This window comes from Triturus cristatus, chromosome 2_2 (assembly GCF_964204655.1).
Source record: "Triturus cristatus chromosome 2_2, aTriCri1.1, whole genome shotgun sequence".
In the NCBI taxonomy this organism is placed as follows: Eukaryota; Metazoa; Chordata; class Amphibia; order Caudata; family Salamandridae; genus Triturus; species Triturus cristatus.
The window spans coordinates 125565256-125583917 of NC_140582.1; positions in this window are offsets into that span (position 1 = coordinate 125565256).

Sequence of the window (18662 nt, forward strand, 5' to 3'; positions counted from 1 at the left end):
TTAGGAGAAGTGGTCATCACAGAGGGTGGCACTATTAACCCCATTGGTTAGGGATACCCCTGTTCTTGCCAGCCCAGACACCTGAAAAAATATGGGTGAGCTGTCCAGCAACTCAGATCCCTGCCTGAATGAAACACAATCAAAAAGGACTGCCCTGCTAAACCCTGGATATGCACCAATAGGACTGCAATCTGAAGGACTGCAACTGCTGCACACTTTGGGCTTCACCAAAAGAAGGACTTTGTCTTCCTTTGAAAGTCTGGACTCCCTGAAAGCAACATGTTAAAATATCTCCACCCGCATCATCTCCACCATGAAGAACCCAGCTGACCAGCTTCACCTGGACTTTGAAGGATTTGGCCTTGAAGTCACTACTTCCAAAGGAGCAACTTAGAGCTTTTGGAACCTTGAGTTGGTGTTGTGGACACTTCAAGACCCCCAATAGGACCTTCTTGAGGAAAACCTGGTAGATTGGAATCATTTGGGGAATTTCTGTGAAAAAGGTTCATAAGTTGATTGACCTAACATGAAGATTCATGCCGCTAAAGTCAAGCCACGACCTGGCCTGAAATGAAGGTTCGTCCTGTTGAATGCTCCAGAGCTCTAAGACTGCCAGGATTTCACAGAGGCCTCAGGCTGCAGAAATTTGCTGTCATTGAATTGCAAGCTGGCCTGATGAGGAGCAAGGCCTCATGATGAAGCAAGCCGCTGCCAGTGACTCACAAGCTGGCTTGATGAGGAGCTTCGCTTGATGTTGAGAGAAAAAGCTCCCAAAAAGTGACAAAGTCAGAAGGTAAAAATGTGACCGGGCCCTACCACTCACTGCCTCTGACCCACACTCCATCATGGTTGGCCTGAAACTATGACTTTGACACGATCAAGCATGGCCAGATGTCCCAAAGTGTCACTTTTGGCTTTTAGGCAATAGAAAGCATTTATTCTTTAAAAAATCATATCTAGATTTTCCTTCATTGGATTTTTGTCATTTTGTCCTTTTGATTCTGTGTTAATCACAAAAATATTTCCTATTTTTATATATTGGTGTTGGATTTTTATTGTGTGCTGTGTCTTAATTATTTATTGTTATTGTTGTTTTTAAATGGTTTACACACCTGTCTCCTCAGTTAAGCCTGACTGTTCATGAGCCACGCTAACAAGGGTTGATCAAGCATTAATTTATTGAGACTTGATTGGACCTTATTTGTGATTGTGGTGTTATTACTAGCTGTAGGCACCTACCTGCACCTATAAATAAACCACTTTCCAGCAAATACCCATGTAGTCACTCACACAACCTCACACACACTCATACAGTCACTGATACATCCACCCAGAGTCCCAGAGAGCCACTCATACCCACCCACATAACCACACAGGTACTTACACACAATCTCACATACCCATACAGACACTCATACACCACACCCCATGTGAATCAATGACAGATCCGCAGATCCAATTAAAAATACACCCACTAATACACCCACTAACACACTTTCTAACACTACCACACAGACACTCACAAACCCACCCACATACCCAGGTTACAGGGATGGTATTGTTAGGAAGTAGAATTACAATAATAAAAATTTACTGAAAAAACCAAAGGTTACAAGGATTTTATATTTAGAATATAGCAATAAGAAACATAGAAATTCATACAAAAAAAGGTGACAGGGACGTTATAATTCGGTTCAGAATTTACGCACAAAAAATCATAGAAATTCAGCAGTTATAGTTATCTCAAGTAACTATAACTTGTGCCCTTAGGTAACTATAATTTGCCATATTAGTGAGTGAGTGACTGTGTGAGTGGCTATATGGGTGAACGACTGGGTGTGCAAGTGGGTATATGGGTGAGTGAATTACTATTTGATTGGGTGTTTGATTTACTGAGTGGATATGGGAGTGGCTGTATTAAAGAGTGATTGTGTGAGTGGCTGTATGGGTGCATGAGTAGCCATATGAGTGCTTGTATGGACATGTGAATGGGCATGCAAGTGCTGGTGTGAGTGTGAGTAGTTCTGCTGAGAGGCTATGTGGGTGAGTGGGTGTGTGAGAAGCTGTATTGGTAAAAGAGTGGTTGTGTGAGTGACTGTATGAGTGAGTGAGTGGCTGTGTGAGTAACTGTATGGGAGAGTGGATGGCTGTGTGAGTAGGTGTGCAGGTAAGCAAGTAGTTGTGTGAGTGGATGTATGTGTGAGGGAGTGGGTGTGTGAGTGGCTCTCTGGATGAGTAAGTGGGTGAGTGAGTGAGTGGTTGTATGGGTATGTGAATGGGCTCACGAGAAGATGTGTGGGTGGTTCTGTGGATGATATCCTCAGTGATGTCAAAGTGATGTCATTTGAAAGATTATCAGTGATGTCACTGACCATGTCTTGAGTGATGTAATATGTGAGGTCATAAGCAGTCCATTACAGGGGTGTAAGTTATAGTTGGCTCAGGTATCTATAACTACTGAATTTCTATGGTTTATTATGCGTGAAATCTGAGCCTAACTATAACATACCTGGATCCTTTGGTTTCAGCTTTGAATTTCTAAGGATATTTAATTATATTTCCTAGCTATAATGTCCCTGTAACATTTGTTTTTTTACTGAATTGGTATTTTCCGTAAAACATTTTATTTCCTAACTGTAACCTGTAACCTTTGATTGTGGATGTGTGAGTGGCTGTATATGTTGGTGAGTGCATTTGTGAGGGGCTGTTTGGGTGAATGAATGTGTATATGGCTGTGTGGGTGAGTAAGTGGATGTGTCAATGGTATATGGGTGAGTAACTGGATATGTGATAGGCAGTATATGTGAGTGATGGGGTTTATGAGTGGCTATACGGGTGAGTGTGTGAGTATCAGTGAGTGGGTATGTGTTTATTGATATGGGTGAGTAAGTGGCTGTGTGGTTGAATGTATGGATGAGTGAGTAGGTGTGTGAGTATCTCTACGGGTGAGTGACTCAGTGTGTGAGTGGCTGTATGGGTGTGTGAGTGGATATGTCAATGACTATATTAGTGACTGCATGGGTATATGAATAGTTGTGTGGGTGAGCGAGTGGATGTGTGTGTGTAGATCCATGAATCATTGAGGAGTGTGCAACTATTGGTATGAGTCTGTGAATGGGTTTGTGAATGGTTGTGTTGGAGTGGGAGTAGGTGTAGGTGTATGAAAGGTTCTATGGAGTGTGGGTGGGTGCTTAAGTGATTCTGCGATTCATGTCATCTGTGATGTCATCAATGATGTCCTTTGACATGTCATCAGAGATGTCATCAGTGATGTCACTGACCATGTCATGAGTGTTGTGATACGTGAGGTCATAAGCAGTACATCGCGGGCAGCGCGAGTTATAGTAACTAGCTAACTACAACTTCTGAATTTCACTGATTTTGCACGAGTGAAACCTGAGCATAACTATAACGTCCCTGTAACGTTTGTTTTAAAAAAAATTAATTTCTAAGGTTTTTTTATTTCATTTCCGAACTCTAACATCCCTGTAACCTTTGTTTTTTTCATTGAATTTGTAAGGTTTTTTAAAAATGTTAATTCCTAACTGTAATGTACCTGTAAACTTGTTTTTTTCTGTGAATTTCTAGTGGTTTTTGAGTTGTAGTTGCTTTTGCAGAGTGGTGGAGAAAGGTGGCTGGTCCTCTGACCACCTCTCAGGAATGCCGCTGTGTAGGACTCACAGGAGGTACCAGAAGGGTTTCTTCTTGTCCCCCAAGACCCCTCAAGATTGAAGTGGACTTCAGCCCCCAACCAACAGTGTACCAAGAGGTGTGTTTGCATTGTAGTGGAGAAAGGGGCGTGGCCTCTGAAGACCTCTAAGAAATACTGCTGAGTTGGACTTACTGTAGGTAACAGGAGGGACAGTTGGCCCCAAGGACATCCTTAGGGGAAAACCACCCCTCCTGTATCCTCCAGTAAGTCCCACACTGCTAGATTGCTAAAAGGTTGTTGGAGGCCATGTCCCCTTTCCCCATCACTCTGCAAGTGCACCTCCTTGCGCACTACTGGCTGGGAAAAAGTCCACTTTAGTCCTGAGGCCCTCAGGAGGCAAGGGAACCCCTTCTCCATGGGCCCAGCATTTAATTGTAATTATTTTGTTTATTTAAAGGAAGGGGGGCACCATCGCCCCACTTACCTGGGCTGCTTTTGGCCCTTAGACCCATTTTCCGGTGACAGCCCTTATTTTAATACAAACATATATTTATATGTATATATGCATATAATGGAATCTTTGGTCCTAACTATAATTACCTACTGGCGACTGCCAGTAGGTGATATGTATATATATATATATATTCACATAAAACACCATAGGTTTCACACATGTTATAGTTAGCTGGACATTTCACTCGTAAAAAACCAATGAAATTCCCCCGTTATAGTTACTGCAGGCAACTATAACTCACGCGACCGCAATCCTCTGCTGATGACTTCAGAGTGAAATGTCCAGCTAACTTCCTGGTTTCGACCGATTCGAATGTTTACCGACATCTAACAACCAATCAGAATTGTGCGCGTATAGATATTGATATGCTTTTAAATGCTATTTTCTCAGGAAATACTGAACAGATTTACACCAGACCTGCAAAAGGCACTTCCTTGACCTTATGGCTACCTCTCTGCCAAATTTCACGTAATTCTGTTCAGCCGTTCGGGCTGTAGCTGCGACTAAAGGTCCTATGGAAAAATGCATGGGGAAAATGCGTTTTGGGACCCCCCCTTTTTCTCGGCCCCCGCTTGACGAATCACCCCGAGACTTTCAGGGTAGGAGCTGAACGGAGCGCCCCATTAGTTTTGAAAAGTTCGCGAGGATTCGTCAACCGGCGCCAAAGTTATTCATAATAGAATTTTGAGATTTCCTATGTAAACTAGGTTGTAACTATGACTATCTACTGGCGACCGCCAGTAGATAATATATATATATATTATCTACTGGCGGTCGCCAGTAGATAGTTATAGTTAGGACCGTGTTTCCATAGGAAATCTGAAAATTCTATTTTGAATAACTTTGGCGCCGGTTGACGAATCCTCACGGAATTTTCAAATCAAATGGAGCGCTCCGCTCAGCTCCTACCCTGAAAGTCTCGGGGTGATTTGTCAAGCGGGGGCCGAGAAAAAAGGGGGGTCCCAAAACGCGTTTTCCCCATGCATTTTTCCATAGGACCTTTAGTCGAAGGTACAGCCCGAACGGCTGAACAGAATTTCTTGAAATTTGGCAGAGAAGTAGTCCTCAGGTCAGGGAAGTGCCTTTTGCAGGTCTTGTGTCAATCTGTTCATTAGTTCCTCAGAAAATAGCATTTAAAAGCATATACATATCTATATGCGCGCACCGTACGCGCACCGTAAGCGCACCGTAAGCGTACGGTGCGTGCACCGTAACGTGCGCAAGCGTAATTCTGATTGGTTGTTATATGTCTGTAAACATTCGAATTGGTCGAAATCAGGAAGCGTCGGCCGCCATTTTGTCTGTCACACTGAAAAGGAAAGGTGGAGAATGTGAAAAGGGGGCAGGGTAGGGAGTTCCTGACCCCCTAGCGATTGTCAGGGAGTCACAGTGGGACCCCGAAGGGCAAAAAAAAAGTTTTACATTTTTTAAAAAGATTCGCAAGGTGCGCGCACCGTTCGCGCGCGGCAAAAAATGTTTTAAAAAAAAGATTTAAAAAAAAAGATTACGTGTTTGGATGTTGGTTGGCTCTAAAAAGAGCCGTTGTGTTCATTGAGTGTTTTTTGGTACCTACAAGTAAGTACCGATGCAGAGTCTAAAGTTCAAGAGGAAGACTCTGTTCCCTTCATCATTGAAATGTACACCGTCTCCTCTATAAATGCCTTGCATGTTGTAACGCAAGTTGTTGTGGTATATAGAACCCATACCATAGTCTCTGAGGAAAGCAGAAACAGACTTATTGACGTGCTTTCTTGCTTTGTCAATCTGCGGACAATGTTGGTAGGACCAGTTCCACTTTTGCCTTTGGCATATATTAGAATATACAAAGGCAGTTTGTGGAAAAAGTGAAATCAATTGCACAAAGGTGTCCTTAATAAGCATTTCCAGACCTACCACAGTTAAAGTGCCTAGGTCATTTCCACCACAGTGCACAATAATAAGGTTAGGCTGTGGGAGATGTAGAAAGGTTTTCACCAAAGGCATTAATTGGTGCCACTTTAACCCTCTCTGACAAATCCATTTAATGTCTACATTTGGCAAAGCAAGATCTTTCACAATACCTCTTTTTTCTGCAAACTTTTCACTCCAGAAGACATAGCTGTGACCTATAATCCACACTGTGAACATCTTTCAAGGAGATCTGGACACACTCAGAAGGTGTCTTTCAGTAGAATGGCAATATGAAAAGAAAGATAGTTGTAAAATGGAGGCTTACATACTTTTTTCAAAATAAAAAGAAATCATTGGCTGTTTCAGACCATACAACACTAAAAACTAGGTTGTATGTTTAAATTTTTAAAAACATGTTTTGTATTGGTTCAGAAAAATGTGTTCCCACAGAACATTAGTTTGGATTTGCTGTTAGGTTTGAAAAGTCAAGCACTCTTGCTCTTTGGATTTGAAACATTGTGTGCTGAACTTCTGACCTCTCTGCTCACACCAGTGTTCCATGACCTGTTGCTATGGTAGCAGGTAGAAGTCATGTTGGGTGAAGGGATCATTTGGAAAAGGGTTGAAATTTGCAACCAATAGAAATGTGTGTTTCCATTTGAAACAATGTGGGAAGCACTGTGATTTGAAATTAACATGTATATGTGTGAAAAAAGAGAGGGAATCATTGCCATTTACTGGTTCTGCTGAGAGGTGTACAGTTCAGAGATTCTGGCTCTGATAATCTGCTGTGTGAGTGGCACATTTCTTTCTCAACTAACTACTTTTAAAGGTGAGTTATGAATTTGAGAGGGGATGTATGTGGTGTAGTTGGATATAAATAATAGAAATGTGAATATTCTTATAAAGTTGTGTGTTACATTTTATTTTAAGTAAGATATTTAACTGCCTTGAACATGTCAGATATTATGGAGTATGTCTTCACCATAAGTTAAGGTGTACTTGTATCAACCAAAAAAACTGTTTTGTGCCTAGACTCACACCACGAGTCTGTCTTTACACAGGAATTTTTCACAGAGATTTAATTTGTGTTGCTGTTGCTGTGTTTGACTTGCACTAGCAGGAAAGGGGCAGCTTGTTTTCAAGAACTGTGATGGTTAGCATTCAGCAGAAATCACTTTCTCACAAATGAGAGGCAAATACAAACACATTTGAAAATAGCATAGTACATTTTCCTACCACTTTAAAAGTTGTGTTTTACATTTTATGTTAAGGAAGATATTTAACTGCCTTGAACATGACAGATATTATGGAGTATGTCTTCAACATAAGTTAAGGTGTACTGGTATCAACCGGGAATACTGTTTTGTGCCTAGACTCACACCATGAGTCTGACTTTACACAGGAATTTTTCACAGAGATTTAATTCGTGTTGCTCTTGCTCTGTTAGACTTGCACTAGCAGGAAAGTGACAGCTTGTTTTCAAAAACTGTGATGGTTAGCATTGAGCAGAAATCACTTCTCACAAATGAGAGGCAAATGCAAACACATTTGAAAATAGCATGGTACATTTTCCTACCACTTTAAAAGTTGTGTTTTACATTTTATGTTAAAGAAGATATTTAACTGCCTTGAACATGTCAGATAATATGGAGTATGTCTTCACCATAAGTTAAGGTGTACTGGTATCAACCAAAATAACTGTTTTGTGCCTAGACTCACACCATGAGTCTGTCTGTACACAGGAATTTTTCACAGAGATTTAATTTCTGTTGCTGTTGCTCTGTTTGACTTGCACTAGCAGGAAAGGGGCAGCTTGTTTTGAAGAACTGTGATGGTTAGCATTCAGCAGAAATCACTTTCTCACAAATGAGAGGCAAATGCAAACACATTTGAAAATAGCATGGTACATTTTCCTACCACTTTAAAAGTTGTGTTTTACATTTTATGTTAAGGAAGATATTTAACTGCCTTGAACATGTCAGATATTATGGAGTATGTCTTCACCATAAGTTAATGTGTACTGGTATCACCCAGAAATACTGTTTTGTGCCTAGAATCACACCATGAGTCTGTCTGTACAGAGGAATTTTTCACAGAGATTTAATTTGTGTTGCTCTTGCTCTGTTAGACTTGCAGTCGCAGGAAAGGGGCAGCTTGTTTTCAAGAACTGTGATGGTTAGCATTCAGCAGAAATCACTTTCTCACAAATGAGAGGCAAATGCAAACACATTTGAAAATAGCATGGTACATTTTCCGACCACTTTAAAAGTTGTGTTTTACATTTTATGTAAAGGAAGATATTTAACTGCCTTGAACGTGTCAGATATTATGGAGCATGTCTTCACCATAAGTTAAGGTGCAGTGGTATCACCCAGGAATACTGTTTTGTGCCTAGAATCACACCATGAGTCTGTCTGTACACTGGAATTTTTCACAGAGATTTAATTTGTGTTGCTCTTGCTCTGTTAGACTTGCACTAGCAGGAAAGTGACAGCTGGTTTTCAAGAATTGTGATGGTTAGCATTGAGCAGAAATCACTTCGCACAAATGAGAGGCAAATGCAAACACATTTGAAAATAGCATGGTACATTTTCCTACCACTTTAAAAGTTGTGTTTTACATTTTATGTTAAGGAAGATATTTAACTGCCTTGAACATGTCAGATAATATGGAGTATGTCTTCACCATAAGTTAAGGTGTACTGGTATCAACCAAAATAACTGTTTTGTGCCTAGACTCACACCATGAGTCTGCCTGTACAGAGGAATTTTTCACAGAGATTTAATTTCTGTTGCTGTTGCTCTGTTTGACTTGCACTAGCAGGAAAGGGGCAGCTTGTTTTGAAGAACTGTGATGGTTAGCATTCAGCAGAAATCACTTTCTCACAAATGAGAGGCAAATGCAAACACATTTGAAAATAGCATGGTACATTTTCCTACCACTTTAAAAGTTGTGTTTTACATTTTATGTTAAGGAAGATATTTGACTGCCTTGAACATGTCAGATATTATGGAGTATGTCTTCACCATAAGTTAAGGTGTACTGGTATCACCAAGAAATACTGTTTTGTGCCTAGAATCACACCATGAATCTGTCTCTACAGAGGAATTTTTCACAGAGATTTAATTTGTGTTGCTCTTGCTCTGTTAGACTTGCAGTCGCAGGAAAGGGGCAGCTTGTTTTCAAGAACTGTGATGGTTAGCATTCAGCAGAAATCACTTTCTCACAAATGAGAGGCAAATGCAAACACATTTGAAAATAGCATGGTACATTTTCCTACCACTTTAAAAGTTGTGTTTTACATTTTATGTTAATTAAGATATTTAACTGCCTTGAACATGTCAGATAATATGGAGTATGTCTTCACCATAAGTTAAGGTGCAGTGGTATCACCCAGAAATACTGTTTTGTGTCTATAATCACACCATGATTCTGTGTGCACACAGGAATTTTTCACAGAGATTTAATTTGTGTTGCTGTTGCTCTGTTTGACTTGCACTAGCAGGAAAGGGGCAGCTTGTTTTCAAGAACTGTGATGGTTAGCATTCAGCAGAAATCACTTTCTCACAAATGAGAGGCAAATGCAAACACATTTGAAAATAGCATGGTACATTTTCCTACCACTTTAAAAGTTGTGTTTTACATTTTATGTTAATTAAGATATTTAACTGCCTTGAACATGTCAGATAATATGGAGTATGTCTTCACCATAAGTTAAGGTGCAGTGGTATCACCCAGAAATACTGTTTTGTGTCTATAATCACACCATGATTCTGTGTGCACACAGGAATTTTTCACAGAGATTTAATTTGTGTTGCTGTTGCTCTGTTTGACTTGCACTAGCAGGAAAGGGGCAGCTTGTTTTCAAGAACTGTGATGGTTAGCATTCAGCAGAAATCACTTTCTCACAAATGAGAGGCAAATGCAAACACATTTGAAAATAGCATGACATATTTTCCTACCACTTTAAAAGTTGTGTTTTACATTTTATGTTAAGGAAGATATTTAACTGCCTTGAACATGTCAGATATTATGGAGTATGTCTTCACCATAAGTTAATGTGTACTGGTATCACCCAGAAATACTGTTTTGTGCCTAGAATCACACCATGAGTCTGTCTGTACAGAGGAATTTTTCACAGAGATTTAATTTGTGTTGCTCTTGCTCTGTTAGACTTGCAGTCGCAGGAAAGGGGCAGCTTGTTTTCAAGAACTGTGATGGTTAGCATTCAGCAGAAATCACTTTCTCACAAATGAGAGGCAAATGCAAACACATTTGAAAATAGCATGGTACATGTTCCGACCACTTTAAAAGTTGTGTTTTACATTTTAAGGAAAGGAAGATATTTAACTGCCTTGAACATGTCAGATAATATGGAGTATGTCTTCACCATAAGTAAATGTGTACTGGTATCACCCAGAAATACTGTTTTGTGCCTAGAATCACACCATGAGTCTGTCTGTACAGAGGAATTTTTCACAGAGATTTAATTTGTGTTGCTCTTGCTCTGTTAGACTTGCAGTCGCAGGAAAGGGGCAGCTTGTTTTCAAGAACTGTGATGGTTAGCATTCAGCAGAAATCACTTTCTCACAAATGAGAGGCAAATGCAAACATATTTGAAAATAGCATGGTACATTTTCCTACCACTTTAAAAGTTGTGTTTTACATTTTATGTAAAGGAAGATATTTAACTGCCTTGAACGTGTCAGATATTATGGAGCATGTCTTCACCATAAGTTAAGGTGCAGTGGTATCACCCAGGAATACTGTTTTGTGCCTAGAATCACACCATGAGTCTGTCTGTACACTGGAATTTTTCACAGAGATTTAATTTGTGTTGCTCTTGCTCTATTAGACTTGCACTCGCAGGAAAGGGGCAGCTTGTTTTCAAGAACTGTGATGGTTAGCATTCAGCAGAAATCACTTTCTCACAAATGAGAGGCAAATGCAAACACATTTGAAATTAGCATGGTACATTTTCCTACCGCTTTAAAAGTTGTGTTTTACATTTTATGTTAAGGAAGATATTTAACTGCCTTGAACATGTCAGATATTATGGAGTATGTCTTCACCATAAGTTAAGGTGTACTGGTATCAACCTAAAAAACTGTTTTGTGCCTAGACTCACACCATGAGTCTGTCTTTACACAGGAGTTTTTCACAGAGATTTAATTTGTGTTGCTGTTGCTCTGTTTGACTCACACTAGCAGGAAAGTGGCAGCTTGTTATCAAGAACTGTGATGGTTAGCATTGAGCAGAAATCACTTTCTCACAAATGAGAGGCAAATGCAAACACATTTGAAAATAGCATGGTACATTTTCCTACCACTTTAAAAGTTGTGTTTTACATTTTATGTAATGGAAGATATTTAACTACCTTGAACATGTCAGATAATATGGAGTATGTCTTCACCATAAGTTAAGGTGTACTGGTATCACCCAGGAATACTGTTTTGTGCCTAGAATCACAACATGAGTCTGTCTGTACACAGGAATTCTTCTCAGAGATTTAATTTGTGTTGCTCTTGCTCTGTAAGACTTGCAGTCGCAGGAAAGGGGCAGCTTGTTTTCAAGAACTGTGATGGTTAGCATTCGGCAGAAATCACTTTCTCACAAATGAGAGGCTAATGCTACTAACACATTTGAAATTAGCATGGTACATTTTCCTTCCACTTTTAAAGTTGTGTTTTACATTTTATGTAAAGGAAGATATTTAAGTGCCTTGAACTTGAAAGATATTATGGAGTATGTCTTCACCATAAGTTAAGGTGTACTGGTATCACCCAGGGATACTGTTTTGTGTCTAGAATCACACCATGAGTCTGTGTGCACACAGGAATTCTTCTCAGAGATTTAATCCGTGTTGCTCTTGCTCTGTTAGACTTGCACTCGCAGGAAAGGGGCAGCTTTTTTTCAAGAACTGTGATGGTTAGCATTCAGCAGAAATCACTTTCTCACAAATGAGAGGCAAATGCAAACACATTTGAAAATAGCATGGTACATTTTCCTACCACTTTAAAAGTTGTGTTTTACATTTTATGTTAAGGAAGATATTTAAGTGCATTGAACTTGAAAGATATTATGGAGTATGTCTTCACCATAAGTTAAGGTGTACTGGTATCACCCAGAAATACTGTTTTGTGCCTAGAATTACACCATAAGTCTGTCTGTACACAGGAATTTTTCACAGAGATTTAATTTGTGTTGCTCTTGCTCTGTTAGACTTGCACTCGCAGGAAAGGGGCAGCTTGTTTTCAAGAACTGTGATGGTTAGCATTCAGGAGAAATCACTTTGTCACAAATGAGAGGCAAATGCTAACACATTTGAAATTAGCATGGTACATTTTCCTTCCACTCCCGCAATGGGTGAGGTAGATCCTACATGTTCAAAACTCCAATTAACCTTTACCACACATGTACTCTTACATACATCTCTGCAGTCTTCATGCAGTTCTACAAGCGTCCATGCAGATCTGTGTTGCACCTGACAATACATGGTCTCCAGAAGCACGCCCTTAGCACACAGACAGGTGTTTCTCCTGCACTCTCATGCTTACTATTCAGCTCTGTGTGGTATTTTAGATAGCAGTGTGTAATGCTAACACATTCAACATCACCAAGGCTCATTTCCATTGCTCTACTCTAATCACTCACCCTGTAACACATGCTGATGGTCTCAAGTAGCTGTTAGGACGTGTACTCTTTTCTGCCTCTTTAAAATATAAGGAAAATGTGTCAGGGTGCCATAGTAATTATGACTTACTCTTCCACAGTAGTAAATGTGCTTTGAAATTGCCAAACTAAAATCGTTTTTTGCCTAGAATCACACCATGAGTCTGTGTGCACTCAGGAATTGTTGTCAGAGATTTAATTTGTGTTGCTCTTGTTCTGTAAGACTTGGAGTTGTAGGAAAGGGATAGGTCATGTGATAGGATTTGAAAAGCTCTGAAAAAAATGGTAATGTATTAAAATTACATAAAGGTATTTTTTTTTTAGTTTCTTTCAGGTATTGCTGAACAACAGTGAAATTAATTAAAGATGCCTATAAAGTCAAGAAAGAGAAAAGAACAGCAACAACATCTATATTTGAAGAAAACTGGACCAAAAAAAATAGTTGAAGAACCTCATGTTGGAAAAAAGAAAAAGACTTCTGGTAAGCAGACAAAGGATTTTTTTAAAAATATCTTCAAACAAAGAAAAATGTTACGAAAATATGCACTGCAAATAGTGTTTCAAGTACAAAACAACAACAGAGTTGACAGAAAATACGAAAAGCCAATGTTGAATCAGAAGTAAGAAAGAGTGACTTAACACAAAAAATAGATTTTAAAAACATTCGTAGAAAAATGTTTCAGAGAAGAGTGATGTTAAATTTGCTAAAGGATGTGAAAAAATATAAGAAGAAAACCAAATTTTATAAAAAAAAAAATATATTGAAAAAATTGTTTTTAAGGCTTTGGAAATAAAACGAAAACTATTCATTTTAATTTTGAACAGGATGCGTAGATTAGAAAAATTAGTAAAAGCAATGAAGTCGCAAAAGGAAAAGAGTAGTGAAAAAAAATAACTTTTGTAAAGTGTTCTTAGGAGAATGGAAGCATAGTTCAAGTACTGAGCCGTTTTTTAATGAAGAGAGTTATCTTCAAAGTAATAGTTTGTTGCATGCAGTTGACACCAATGGTCAAGCTTATGAAGTTAAAGATGGTTGTGTAATGGAAAAGGAGAAAATGGTTCCAAGAAATGAGGAAGAAGTGTTAGCTGATGAGGTTATGGGGAGACGTCCTAAAGCCCCAGTGTACACTTGGAATTGTAGTAGTATTTGCACTGTGCGACAGGAATCTATTGACTTCCTAAGAGAATATAGTAAAAAGAGTGTTAAACAGAAGATTAAGGTGCTTCAAAGACTAGACCCATGCAGAGTGAGAGAGAATACTGGTTTGCAAGGACATTCTCTTGCTTGTCTATCTCTGAAAGTTTGCCAAAGTGTTTTTCACCATTTTAGGATGCTGGCTGTTCATCATACTGAAATGAGAAAGTTTGTGAGAACATTGTATTTTGCTAAAAGTCCAGCACTAAAGTTAAATGAGTTGAATAGTGCTCTGTTCCGTGGATCTGTATCAGATGTAGTGAAGGTTACTGATGATATTCAGTTTTGTTACTTTGGTCCAGAGCAAGAAAGTGCAGGAAAGGACACAGTTATTGAGGAAAATGTGGAAGAGAATGTAGAACCCACTGTTAGTAAAACATTTGAAGATCAAATGACAAAATGTACTATCATCTCTAATGAAAGATCAAATATTACTTGTATTTGTTGCCAGAGAAGCCATTATAAAAATCAAACAAGGTATGTTGATCTCTATAAAAAAAGTGAAAAAGAAAATAATACTAAGTGGATGGATTTTGCTACATATTTATTTCTGGAAAATTGATTTGATTTGGGTGAATATCACTGTATTTGTAAATACTGTTATAACAAGTTAGAAGAAAATAAAATGCCAGCAAGAGCTGTACATAATAATTTAGAATTGGTTGAAATTCCTGCAGAACTTAGTGATTTAAATACATATGAGTCTATACTCATTCAATGTGTCCATCCTTTTCAGACTATAGTTCGTATGGAGCCCAAAACAGGTAAATTACCTCCTTCGGATTTACAAAGAGGTTTAAAAGGAAGAGTTGTCTATTTGCCATTGGATTTGAAAAAAAAATATGGAAACAATTGATGCAGATAGATTGGAAACTGAACCATTAGTTATTCTGGTTAATGGAGTACCAACAAAGAATAAGAAAATTTGGCAGGAGCTGGTAGATGTACGAAAAGTACAAAGAGCAAATTTATATTTGAAAAGAAATAATAAATGGTATGAAACAATTTATATGGATGAGGATGAAGAAGTTTTACTAGCAGACTCAGGAATACCAGCTGGGCAAATTGAAAAAGTGGATAAGTCAAAAGAAGAAGAAATTTATGAACATTTCAGCATATATCCTCTTCATTCGAAAGAAGTTATGGGAAACACTATTGATCTGTTTCAGATGAAAAAAGCACAAGGAAGTCCCGTGAGTGTATGGGAGGAGAGCTTGGAAGCTCGTTGTTTTCCCCAGCTGTTTCCTACAGGAAAAGGTGGACGATATGATGAACGTCCAGTACAGATTCCTGCTTCTGAGTATCGGACTACAAGATTATATGCAGAAGATCCAAGATTTCGTCAAAGTATTCCTTATTTGTTCCATCTTTTATTTGAAAGTGACTTGTCTGCACTATCTTATGCAGTAAATCACATTTTAAAAACTGGAGTACATCTACATATTGTGTCTGCAAAGGATTTTATGAACAAAGTGCAACAGCGAGATGATCATTTGGAATCTCAATTGATAAATTTGATGGCTTGTCAGCGAGGAACTAATGAATATTGGTACCGACGCCATGGAGAATTGAAATGTATGTTACGGAATTTAGGAACTCCTACATGGTTCCTTACCCTAAGCTGTGCTGAGTAGGCTTGGGATGATTTACTGGACTTTCTTCGAGAGGCAAATTCAAATATTGAAAACATCCAATACAAGGCAGCAGGAGAATTGTGCTCATTGGATCCGGTTAATGTTTGCAGATATTTCAATCATAGATTTGAGGCTATGATGTCCTTCATCTGCAATAAAAAAAATCCACCTCTTGGAGAAGTTGTGGATTTCTTTTGGAGAAAAGAGTACCAAGCAAGAGGTGCTCCTATTCATATGCTGTTGTGGATCAAGGATGCCCCAAAATTTGGAACAGATTCTGTTGATGCAGTTTTATCATTCATTGAAGAATATGCAACATGTGCTATACCTAAAAGCACAGAAGAAAAAAACTTAAAAGAGCAAGTTTTACGTTTCCAAAGACATCGGTGTGGAAAATGCTGTCGACGAAAGTACAAGAGTAAAGATAAATTCTACACAAAATGTCGATTTGGATTTCCACGACCTGTTCTTTCAAAAGGAAGAGTGAACAGTTTTATGTCAGCTGTGCGACATACTATTACAAGAAAATCGCCTAAGAATACCTACAACCTAAGAAGAAAAGAAGAGTCAAAATATATAAATGACTACAACCCAGTAATTTTATCCATGTGGAATGCTAACATGGATATACAGTATGTTGCTGACAATTCTATTGCTGTTGCTCGGTATGTCACATCTTACATCACTAAATCTGAGAAAACGGAATTGAAAGAAATGTGGGAAGAGATTTCTCACGAGAAGACTGTCAGTAAAAAGCTATACAGTTTCAGTTTAAAGATGTTATCGCATCGAGAAATTGGATCCCACGAATGTTCAGATAGATTATCATCTGCAAGTCTGTACTCCAAATCCAGAAGAATAATTTGGGTAAGTTTAGGCCTTGCAGGAATGAGAAATCGGGTACTGAAATCTGTTCGAGAAATTGAATATTTAACAGAGAACGAACCTGAAAGTACAGACATTTTAAAAACAAACATGTTGGACACATATTACCCACAAAGAAGTCATCATCTTGAGAACATGTGTCTATATGAAGTGCTGCAGAACTACAATTATAAACGGAATACCACAGAAGACATCAACAATGGAAAATATAAAGTCACTGGTGAGGAAGGATGTTTGGTAAAACAAACAAAAGGTAGTTTGATTAATCACCGGAAGCTGAGTTGTGACACTACTGACAAAAAGGAATTTTACTACTTGGCACTTTTACAGCTGTTTAAACCATGGAGATTTTCAGAGCTATGAAGATTCCTTTAATGCTTGCAAAGATAGCATAGAATGCAGTACTTTCTCAACTTATGTTCAAATGTTAAATGAAGAAATTGAACAAGAAGCAACAATTGCAGCTGAAGTAGCTAGAGACAGTTCTCAAGACAGTCAAAGTTCTGGGACGTTCAGTCAAGATCCTTCAGGACAACCAATCGTAGAAAATGAAGCTGCAATAGCCATGACTGAAGTCGAAACAGCTATGAATCAAGCTCAGGAAGATTTAATAAACTTACCAAATATGGAACAACAACTGAATGATGAACAACAACAAATTTATGAGGAAGTCAGAAAAAAAATGTATCACAGATTACTACATGAAAATAAAGAGTGCTCATGCACATCGTTTGAACCAATCAGAATGTATGTGAGTGGACAAGCCGGAACTGGAAAAAGTTTCTTGATTAAAGTAATTAGAAGCTACCTACAGCAAAAAACAGATTCAACTTTGGCTTGTGTTGTTACTGCTCCAACTCGGTTAGCAGCATATAACATAAAGGAATTACCCTCCATCGTTTGCTAATGTTACCAGTAGAGCACGAGAACAAAATACAATACCACAAGCTAACAGGAGAAGCATGTTTTGAAGTTGCAAGAGTATTGAAAAAAATGAAAGTTCTCATCATTGATGCGGTAAGCATGGTATCAAACTTAATGCTTGCCTTTGTGCATTTAAGAATGCAGCAAATTCTAAAGACAAACTATGACGTGCTATTTGGAGGAAAACATGTTATAGTTTTTGGAGATCTTCTGCAGCTTACACCAGTTAAAGGACAACCAGTTTTCAAACCCTTACACATGAAGACACGAAAAAGTCATTAGGGAGTATAGGTAATGTGAATATTTGGACATACTTTGAGTACAAAGAACTCATTACCAATATGCGGCAAGCCAATGATGAGGATTATGCAAGATATCCGAATTGGACTACTCACAGAACATGGCAGAAAAGCTTTACAGAGTTGATTGCTATGTAATGTGTTTCCAACAGAACAAACAGTTCCAGAGAAAATATACAAGAAAATTGCTGGAAAAAATACTGTAATCTGCTTAATGCCAACACTACATGAATGCTCTATATTCAATCAAGAACTTTTGAAATTGGAAAATGAAGAGATTGTCAAACTGGAAGCTGTGTATAAAATACAACATGAAGGAATAACTATGATATTGACAAACAATTTGACAAGTAAATTGGATTCTCTAGAGAAAAACATCTCGAAAACAGCCGGTTTAGAAAAGAATCTTTCTGTATGTATGAAATGTCGAGTAATTTTAAGAGGTAATTTGGATGTAGAGAAAGGTTTAGTGAACGGAGCTATGGGTAAAGTTGTGGGTTTTGTTAATTACCAGAAAAAAGTTGGAATTGAATTTTTAAAAATAAAATTTGATCAGATTGAAGAGGTTAAAGACATTTGTCGTTGTTCAGTTCGTTTCTTGCTTGTGAAAGACTTATATGTACGTAGGAAGCAGTTTCCGTTTTCTCTAGCATATGCAGTAACTATTCACAAATCTCAAGGATTAACTGTAGATAGTGCATTTGTAAACATTGGATCTACTGTGTTTAAAGAAGGTATGGCATATGTTGCTTTGTCATGCGTGAAAAATAATTCTGGTTTATTCATGATAAACTTTGATGACTCAAAAGTAAGTGCTTATGCAAACTGTGTAAAGGAGTATAATTGATTAAGAAGAAGCTATGCTCCTCATTTAGGTCAGTATCCTGTGTTTGAAAAACGTGTTGTTTGTCGGAAAAGGAGAAGTGAGAATATCTGTAATGAGGATGTACAGAAGAGAAAACAAAAAGAGAGTGATGTGACTGCAAGCAAAATG